This window comes from Portunus trituberculatus, chromosome 32 (assembly GCF_017591435.1).
Source record: "Portunus trituberculatus isolate SZX2019 chromosome 32, ASM1759143v1, whole genome shotgun sequence".
Taxonomy (NCBI): domain Eukaryota; kingdom Metazoa; phylum Arthropoda; class Malacostraca; order Decapoda; family Portunidae; genus Portunus; species Portunus trituberculatus.
In genome coordinates, this window is record NC_059286.1 from 15,419,609 (window position 1) to 15,429,503 (window position 9,895).

General features: G+C 39.3%; 1 non-coding gene across 1 annotated transcript; it reads left to right on the forward strand.

Annotated features, from left to right (window-relative positions):
• Positions 1 to 8,739: 8,739 nt before the first annotated feature.
• Positions 8,740 to 8,812, forward strand: Trnal-cag. Its single transcript has one exon. It is a non-coding gene; the product is annotated as a tRNA-Leu (tRNA).
• The last annotated feature ends 1,083 nt before the right edge of the window (positions 8,813 to 9,895 follow it).

The following is a 9,895-nucleotide window of genomic DNA, read 5'->3' on the forward strand; positions in this document are numbered from 1 at the left end:
TGAAGTACACTCATTGTTTTAGTTTTTAGATTGTCAACAATACAAGACACCTGAAAAAAAGGATAAAAAAGATGAACAGATAGATCTAAAAATGTATAATGCGGAAAAAAGGGTAAAAAAAAGATGAACTGATAGATTTAAAAATGTAGATTGCACTGTCCTTCGAATTCATTTTTGTGACAAACAAATGAAAGACAAATACTTTAGATAATAGTTAGGTTATGGAGTGTACACGTCTGGAGACTCATGAAAAATAAAATATAATACAATAGAAATAGGAACAAAGAAATCAAACAAAGAACAAAACATCGAAACACATAACTAGAGAACAAATCCACTGTGCAATCCGTTTTCTTACTTCCAATAGACTTCTTCTTTGCCGATCTTCTCCCTCTTCCCAAATTGTCCTTTTCCCTCTTCCTCCTTTTTCCTCCACTTTCCTTCTTACTTCCTTTCCAAACCTTGTTCCTTCCTCTGCATTACCTACTTCCTGCCTCTTCCTTTATCCTCCTCTTCTTTCTTTTCCTTCTGATCCTCTCCCTTCTATCTCCTCCCTCCCTCTCTTCCTTCCTTCCACTCTCCTTTCCTTGCTCTTTCCTTCACTTTCCTCCATCTTCCTTCATTCTTTCCATTTCTCCTTACTTTCCTGCCAGTCCTTCCTCCAACCATTTCTCGTTCCAGTTTTCCCTTCCCTTCCTTCCAAATGTTCCTCCATCCTACCCTTCCTACCAACTCTTTCTCTTCCTCCCCCTTCCTTTCCTCCTGCCAGGCCTCCCAACCCTCCCTCCCTCTCTTACTCCATCCCTCCTTGTCTCCCACTAACCTCTTCCCCTCTCCCACCTACCAACTATCCCTCACCCTCCTTTCCTCCTCCTCTCTCCTCCTTCTGTCCTGCCAACTTACCCCCCTCCCGGCCCCCTTAGCCCCCCAGGCAAGGCTTCAGCAGATCGGCGAAATACCAGGCAAGACTGAGGCAATTTAGAGAAGGGAATGAGATTTCCTCCCGGCCAGACACGATCCCGGGGCTGTCGGTTTTTGTAATTATATTCACTTGAGAAGTGTGAACACCCCGGGGGGCCTTGGCATGGGAGAGGAGGAAGGGGGAGGAGTGGAGGAGGGAAGGAGGGTTTACATTGGGGGAGAGGGGGAGAATGGGGGAAAGTCAAAGCCATCAGGAGTCGATGTGAAAAGCAAGAGGAACAGGAGGAGGAGGAGGAGGAGGAGGAGGAGGAGGAGGAGGAGGAAGAGAGAGGAGTGAAGGAGGAGGACGACGACAAGAAGCAACATAAAAGAAGAAGAGTTGGAGTGTTGAACGAAATGGAGAGAGAGAGAGAGAGAGAGAGAGAGAGAGAGAGAGAGAGAGAGAGAGAGAGAGAGAGAGAGAGAGAGAGAGAGAGAGAGAGAGAGAGAGAGAGAGAGAGAGAGAGAGAGAGAGAGAGAAAGAAGAGATCGAAAGAGAAGTAGGAGGAAAATAACAAAGGAAGAGGAGGGAGAGAGAAAAGAGAGTAAGAACATCCCTCCCCCCTTCTCTCTCTCTCTCTCTCTCTCTCTCTCTCTCTCTCTCTCTCTCTCTCTCTCTCTCCCCAACACTCGTCTCATTGCAGTACAAGTGTCTCCTTCACCACGCCAGGAGAACACTAGTGAACTACGAAAGAAAAATAATTATAATGAAGTTCACGTGTCTCGGATTCCTTCAATGCGGAGACTTAAAGAGAAGGGAACCAAGGAAAGTAGGAAAACAACACAGACATTATTCACACGTGTATTGTAAACTGATCGAGGGAAAAAAAAAGAAAAACTAAAGAGAATATACTCACAAATAATAAGTGCATAAAACAACGACAAAAAAATAGATTAATAACAAAGAAATCCTTAAAAAAAATAAACTTACAAATAAACAAAAAAAACAGGTATAATTTACAAATAAACTAAACTAAAAAAAAAATTAAGTGACAGACAGAAAACAAAGACAGACGGACAGAAAGACAGACAGACAGACAGACAGACAGACGGGTTAATCAGAGAAAGGCATTATGAGGGGAAGAAACGATGGGAAGGAGGAAGAAGTTAGTAAAGTGAGAAAAATGAGAATGGGAGGAGGAAGAGGAGGAGGAGGAGGAGGAGGGGAGGAGAAGGAAGAAGAGGACGAGGATGTCTACGTTTCCTGATGGCCAGAGAGAGACAAAGAAAAGATAAATGACAGTGAAAAGAAAGTAAGAAATAAGAAAAGTAGAAAACCCTTCACTACTCATCACTATTTACAATTTTAAGTGGAAAACCAAGACAAATTTAAAAAAAGGTGGAAGAAAACAGGTGAAAGTGAAAATGTGGAAGGGAGAGATGGAATAAATGATGATGGTGGTCGTGTGGTGAGCGAGTGGATGGTATTGCAGGATTTTGTGGGTGATGAAAATGGTGTGGATGGAGATTAAAGTGGAATAGGGTGAAATAAACTAAGGTGATGGTGGTGATGAAGGTGGTAGTGATGGTGGTGGTGGTGGTGGATTGACAGGAGTGGTGTTAGTGATGTGGTGGTGGTGGTAGTGGTGGTGTTGCTGGTAGAGTATCTAATCGGAGTGGTGTTAATGTTGTGGCGTTGATGGTGTGTGCTTGTGTAATGTTAGTGGTGGTGGTGGTGGTGGTGATGCTGGTGGAATATTTAATAGGAGTGGTGTTAGTGACATGGTGGTGGTGATGTGTGCTTGGGTAGTGATAGTGGTGGTGGTGGTGGTGGTGGTGGTGGTGGTGGTGTACAAGGGCGGGCGTGACACAAGGGCGTAGCAGCACCTGGATATTTTCATGATCATGGGGGAGAAAGTTACAAGTTTTAATGAGTCCAGTGAACTCGCCGGCCAAAAGGGAACCAAAGTTAAGCCCGGACGACACCTGAAACTGGAACCACTACCAACACTACCACCACCACCACCACCACCACCACTACCACTACCACCACTACCACCACTACCACCACCGCCACTACCACCACCACCACCACCACCACTACCACTACCACCACCACTGTTACTACTACTACTACTACTACTACTACTACCACCATCACCACCACTAATAATAATAATAATAATAATAATAATAATGATATTACTACCATCGCTACAACCACCACCACCACCACTACCAAACCACAACTAATAAAGAAACCAGAACTATCAACATTACCATCACAACCATCATAACTACGACCACCACCACCACCACCACCACCACCACCACCACCACCAAAGACTAATCAAACTAAACGAAAACAAACCTAAAAAAAAAAATAGACAAAAACACACCCAAAACAACCGTTCCCTTTCTTTCCCTCTCTTTCCTTGCCCTAATAAACGAAACCACGTAAAGAAAAAGAAAATAAAAATGAAAAAAACACACACAAAACAACAAGAACAGCAGTAATAATAACAACAACACGCAGACCACCTACAATCATCTCTCTGAACCTAATCACACACACGTTAATGAGACGCATAAATATAGTACTAATCTCGCTCCGGTTCTCGCCACAACATTCTTGCCTCTATGTAAGAAGACCTGGAGCGGCAACACAATGCTCCGCGAGACAAAAGCTTTAATGGTTCAGCCTGAAATTGAGTGCAAGTGTAATTTGGACACGAGAGAGAGAGAGAGAGAGAGAGAGAGAGAGAGAGAGAGAGAGAGAGAGAGAGAGAGAGAGAGAGAGAGAGAGAGAGAGAGAGAGAGAGAGAGAATTATATCCTTTATTTCTGTTTCTTCCTCTTTCTTATGGTTTTGATGTTTTGTGTCTATTTTCTACATTTTTTTTTCTTTTACTGTTTTTTTGTTCTTATTACTCTAAAAATATGCTTCCAGTTTGGTCGAAAAGGGATTGTTCTTATCTTTCGTATTTATTTATTTGTATATTTATTTATTTACTTAGATAGATAGATATAGATAGATAGATAGATAGATAGATAGATAGATAGAGAGAGAGAGAGAGAGAGAGAGAGAGAGAGAGAGTATTTTTTTTTTTCCTAGAGACAAATAAAACACTTGTCTTTGTTTCGAGAGAATGTCTGGCTAGAGAGCCTGGGGGATGAATGGACCGTCTGTTCAAGTGTTCAAGTTCCGGTGCCGACTCAATAACGTGCATGTATCAACAACACACTTCATCACTTCATTCCGGCATACCTGTAAACATCAGTCTCGACAGGTGACTTGTGCTCCCTTCCGTAAGTCAATCTGATTATTGACATCTGAATGTCGAAAAAACCTTCACATGTTAGCTGACGAGAAGAAGGCAGTTGCATTTGATAGTAGTTTTCAAGCTTTCTCTATGCCAAATTTTAGAGTTCCTTGCATTCTTATTCAAGAAATCTTAAATAATTAAATAACTGTTTGATAGGTAGAGATACCGAACCAATAAGTGATTAGTTTCATATCTGTCCTAAGGTTTGTTCACAAATTGTTTGTTTAGCATTAAAGAAGAGCCAGTGTGAACGCTGTTCGCGGGACGCAGAAAATACAACAGAGGTGGAATGCTGCAAGATAAATGTTCCAGAATCAAACGATAGCGAGGATGAAGCAGATAACGACGCAATGACGATCCCTCGGTGTTTTTCACACATAAAGAAGAAATCTTGAAACACTGGAACACATAATTCAAAAATAATTTGAGAAAAATTTGGTTATAATTTCCAGCGAATGATCAGCAAATTCTAATTCAAACGGTTTACTTACCATCACTTAACTGTCAAACATCAGCAACATTGTGTTGATCCAAACACTGGACCAAACACTTAGGCGATTAAAAGAAGCTGGCCAGATTCAAAAGTTTGCATTTTGAAAAAAAAAAAAAAGGTAAAAGAAATGAACAAAAGAAACAATCTTCTAATCTACAGGAGGCAGTTCTTGTATAAGCCATGTAAACCTACCACCACTCATCCTCCCTATCAAGAAATGTATCTAATCTTCTAAAGTCCTCCATTAGCTAGACACTACCATTAGATTGCTGTTCCTATCCAGTCACACACGAACATACACACATTTACGGGCAGGAGACATGCAAAGTACACTATAACACACAAAGTTGCCTCACCTTGTTTCATTGATCAGCTGTGTCTTGCACACTTTCAAACCAAAGCCATTTTTTTCATTTACTAACTACGATTTTATATTTTGGATCAAAATTTATATGAAATTTGAGAGATTTCGGCCAAAATTCTTTGAGAGCCATGAATGAAGGCACGTCGTGTGCCATGCATCAGACACTAGCAGTACGAGGGGGGTCCTTTAGGGGTGAGAGGACTCACTTCATGACAGTGGCTGGGGTGTGGTGTGTGGTGGGTCATTGGTCATGGCGAGCCGTGTGAGGTGAAGCAAGGCTTCACTGTCCTCACGCCCACAGGACTGCTGGGGCGGACCCTTGGGGAGGAAGGGTTCGTCCTCGTAGCTGTATAGATAGGTTGACTTCATTGGCGTACGCCATAACACCATACGCTCATAACGTTAACATGGAAACTCGCATCGCTATCGAGGAAACTGGAATCGCATCGTTATCGAAGAAACTGGTATCACATCGTTATCGTGGAAACTCGTATCGTTATCGTGGACACTCGCATCTTTATCGTGAAAATTCTTATCGTTATCATGGAAACTAAAATCGTATCGTTATCGTGGAAACTCGCATCGTTATCGTGGAAACTCGTATTGTTATCGTGGAATCGCATCGTTATCGTGGAAAATTGCATCGTCATCGTGGAAATTTGTATCGTTATCATGGAAATTGGTATCGTTATCGTGTCATCGCATCACTATCATTGACATGCGAACCGTTGTTTATCTATTTAATTAATTAATTTATATATTTATCCTAACAAAAAATTCGTTATCATTAGTAAAGTCTATACAGCACAAAACTCATATGATGATACCCGACAGTCCTCAATGACAAAAACTTCAGCAAAGCTCGGTAAATTTCCTAACACATATTGTATAATTTCGGGACATTCCTTTCCACATCATTGCTAAGTGGTTATTATTTCTTACATTTCCATATTTCATTTAAAAGACGCACTGAGAGCCTTTTTATTGGCACTCTAATGTAATTATAATAATATTCGTAATTCAAGTATTGCCTCTGCCATTAAGTGCCTTTTATTGTGTCTGTGTTTCAAAACTACAGAAGAGTTTATTACCTTTATTATTATTATTATTATTATTATTATTATTATTATTATTATTATTATTATTATTATTATTATTATTATTATTAGTAGTAGTAGTAGTAGTAGTAGTAGTAGTAGTAGTTTCATTATTATTATTATTATCATTATTATTATTATTATTATTATTATTATTATTATTATTATTATTATTATTATTATTATTGTTATTATTATTACTATTATTAGCGTTATTATTATTATTTAGTAGTAGTAGTAGTAGTAGTAGTAGTAGTAGTAGTAGTAGTAGTTTCATTATTATTATTATCATTATTATTATTATTATTATTATTATTATTATTATTATTATTATTATTATTATTATTATCATTATTATCATTATTATTGTTACTGTATTATTATCATTGTCATCAACCTTATTACTATTGCTATCATTATTACTATTACAATTTTCTGACAAATATATGTACAAATAAAATAAATAAATAAATAAAACATGCAGATCGTATGCCACAGTAGAATTTGACTCTCGTTGATCACATTGGCTGTACATCTCATACCAAAATAGCACCAAACAGACAGACACACAGACAATAGACACAATAAAAAGACAAATAAACGAAATAAAACAGACAATTGAACTGAAATGGAAAACAAAGGAACAGAAAATACTGAAAAAAAAACAAAAAACGAACAACTTCATTCAAATAGACAGGCGGACAACACATACAATACTAAGAGAATAAACAAATAAATAAACAAGTAAAATATTTCGCTATCTTATTATTTCGTCTCTTTTCACGTATCTATTTCACGCAACCAAACTTTAAAAGGCACAACGAACAAAGTTAAGGTCCCGCGTTGCCTCTCCCTGTATGAAAAGTATATGAAAACTACGAATACAAAAATACCGCAACTTTTTTTTTCGCTAGTTACTTTTATTTAGTTTCCCTTCCCTCATCCAACTAAGCCCTGCCTACCTCTGTACGTACCTACCTTTCCCCTCCTGTATTCCCCTTCTTTTTTTTTTTTATACTACATTCCACACCACATTCTATTCTCTCTCTCTCTCTCTCTCTCTCTCTCTCTCTCTCTCTCTCTCTCTCTCTCTCTCTTAAAAATATTTCCTTCGACAACTCTCCAACAATTAAGAAGGAAAAAAAAAATCCTTCCTTATATTCCAGAGGTTTCAAGACAAAAATTAAAGAAAGGAGGGAAAAATGCGAGGAAGGAAAAAAATAAGTTACCACCCACAGTACTCCCAGCTGAACCCAGAACGTGGAAAGGTTCTTAAATGGAGCACGTGGGAGGAGAGGAAAGGAGAGGCAGTTGAAACGGGAGGGGAAAAAAAGAGGGGGAGAAAAAGCTCCTTGTATTCATGTGGCTTTCATTTCCTTGGTCATTTAATTAATTACGAGGAGCGAGAACTTACTTTGCCGGGGTTCAAGAGTCAGGTCAGGTCAGGTCAGGTAAGGTGAGGCAGACGTGACCTGACCTGACTTTATGACCTTTTTTATTATTCATTATCTATCATTTATTGTAATGAAAGAGGAAATTAACTAGAAGATTAGTGGATTAAAATATGAATGTGTAGACCTGTAGGTGGAGTATGTAAGTCATGTTACGTTTGGTTAGGTTAGCTTATTAAATGAGGTTAGGTTGGGTTGGATTAGGTTAGGTTAGCTTATTAAATGAGGTTAGGTTGGGTTGGGTTAGGTTAGGTTAGCTTATTTTAAGATTTATTAGGTTATGTTACGTTGTCTTAAATGAAATTGGGTTAGGTTAGGTCAGGTTATCTTAAATTAAATTAAATTAGGTTAGATAAGGTTAGGTAAACTCAAAATTATATTAGGTTAGACAATGTTTAATAGGCAGAACAGAATAGATTACACTAGATTACACGTAAACGAAGGTAAAGAATGATAAGGTATGGTACTATAATGTTAGATTAAGTTAGGTTAGGTTAGGTTAGATTAACTGACATCAAAACCAAAGTACGGTCAGGCATTTTTTTATGTAAGAGAAAGAACTGCCAAGGGTATAAAAACTATATTAGAAAAAAAGGCCCACTAAAATTGCAGTCTCTATAAAAGATTAGAGTTCGAGAAAAGGTAACGTTAGATTGACCTGGGTAGCGTTAGATTAGCAGATAATCAGGGTAGCTATAAGTAGTAGTAGTAGATGAGAAGGTGTCTATTCTGAAGATTAGATTAACTTAGGTTGTATTTAGTAGATAAGGAAGATAAGTTAAAGGAAACCCAGCACACATATAGACCAGTATTCAGAAAGGCCTTACTTCTCATCATGACTTTTCCATGGTCAAAAAGATCATTAGCCACACTTTTTTCAGGCGTTTTTCGTTTAATGATCTAAAAAAAATGCTGTTAATCTATCACTAAAATCATAAGAACTCTTAAAAGTACGTGTAACTTCAACTTGAGCCTCTTGTAAAAGTATAGAGGTGAATGACATAAATATTTAAGAATATAGTCCGTAGATACACAGTAGAGTGGAAAAATAGACATCCATTTTGAGTCGGAGGGAAACACACTGACACACACACACACACACACACACACGCTCGGTAGCTCAGTGGTTAGAGCGCTGGCTTCAGAAGCCAGAGGACCGGGGTTCGATTCCCGGCCGGGTGGAGATATTTGGGTGTGTCTCCTTTCACGTGTAGCCCCTGTTCACCTAGCAGTGAGTAGGTACGGGATGTAAATCGAGGAGTTCTGACCTTGTTGTCCCGGTGTGTGGTGTGTGCCTGGTCTCAGGCCTATCCGAAGATCGGAAATAATGAGCTCTGAGCTCGTTCCGTAGGATAATGTCTGGCTGTCTCGTCAGAGACTGCAGCAGATCAAACAGTGAAACACACACACACACACACCACTCAGTCTCCCTTCCACCTTCCCACTCACAAGGGCGGAGTTAAAAAGCACAGGACACAAAATGCCATCCACTTTCTCCCTCTCTCTCTCTCTCTCTCTCTCTCTCTCTCTCTCTCTCTCTCTCTCTCTCTCTCTATAAGGTCAGTGAAAAAGCACCGCCTATTTTGCCTTTCTTTTCTCCCTGGTCGCGTTATCCTTTGACCGCGCCTCGTAAGCACTGCAAAAATACCAAGAGGGAAAGAAAGAGTAATATAAAAGTACATCTGAATAATTAATCCTATCGTCATATTCACCTAAATTATTCTGGCATACTAAGTTAATTTGCATTTTGGTTATTACTGTGGAGGCAACTTTTTTCTTCTGCTGCCAGTGAGAGAGAGAGAGAGAGAGAGAGAGAGAGAGAGAGAGAGAGAGAGAGAGAGAGAGAGAGAGAGAGAGAGAGAGAGAGAGAGAGAGAGAGAGAGAAATCTATAACTCTTATATAAAAGCAGGTACATTGTCATCCTGTCTATCTCTCTCTCTGTCTTTATCCATCTACCTGTTTGTCTGTCTACCTGTCTGTCTGTCTGTTTACCTGAAAGCTTCTCTCCCTCATAAAGTATTAATTCAACAACTCTGTCTATATCAATTAATTCTCAGATAGTATGTGATACCCGAGGACACATCACCTTTATCAAACGTGCTACACAACATACAGTAAATAATAAAAGCAACAACAATAATAGCAAAGGATAAAACACACTCACTCTCGTACTCAACCATACCTATCACACACACACACGCGCTGGCTTCACAAGCCAGAGGACCGGGGTTCGATTCCCCGGCCGGGTGGAGATATTTGGATGT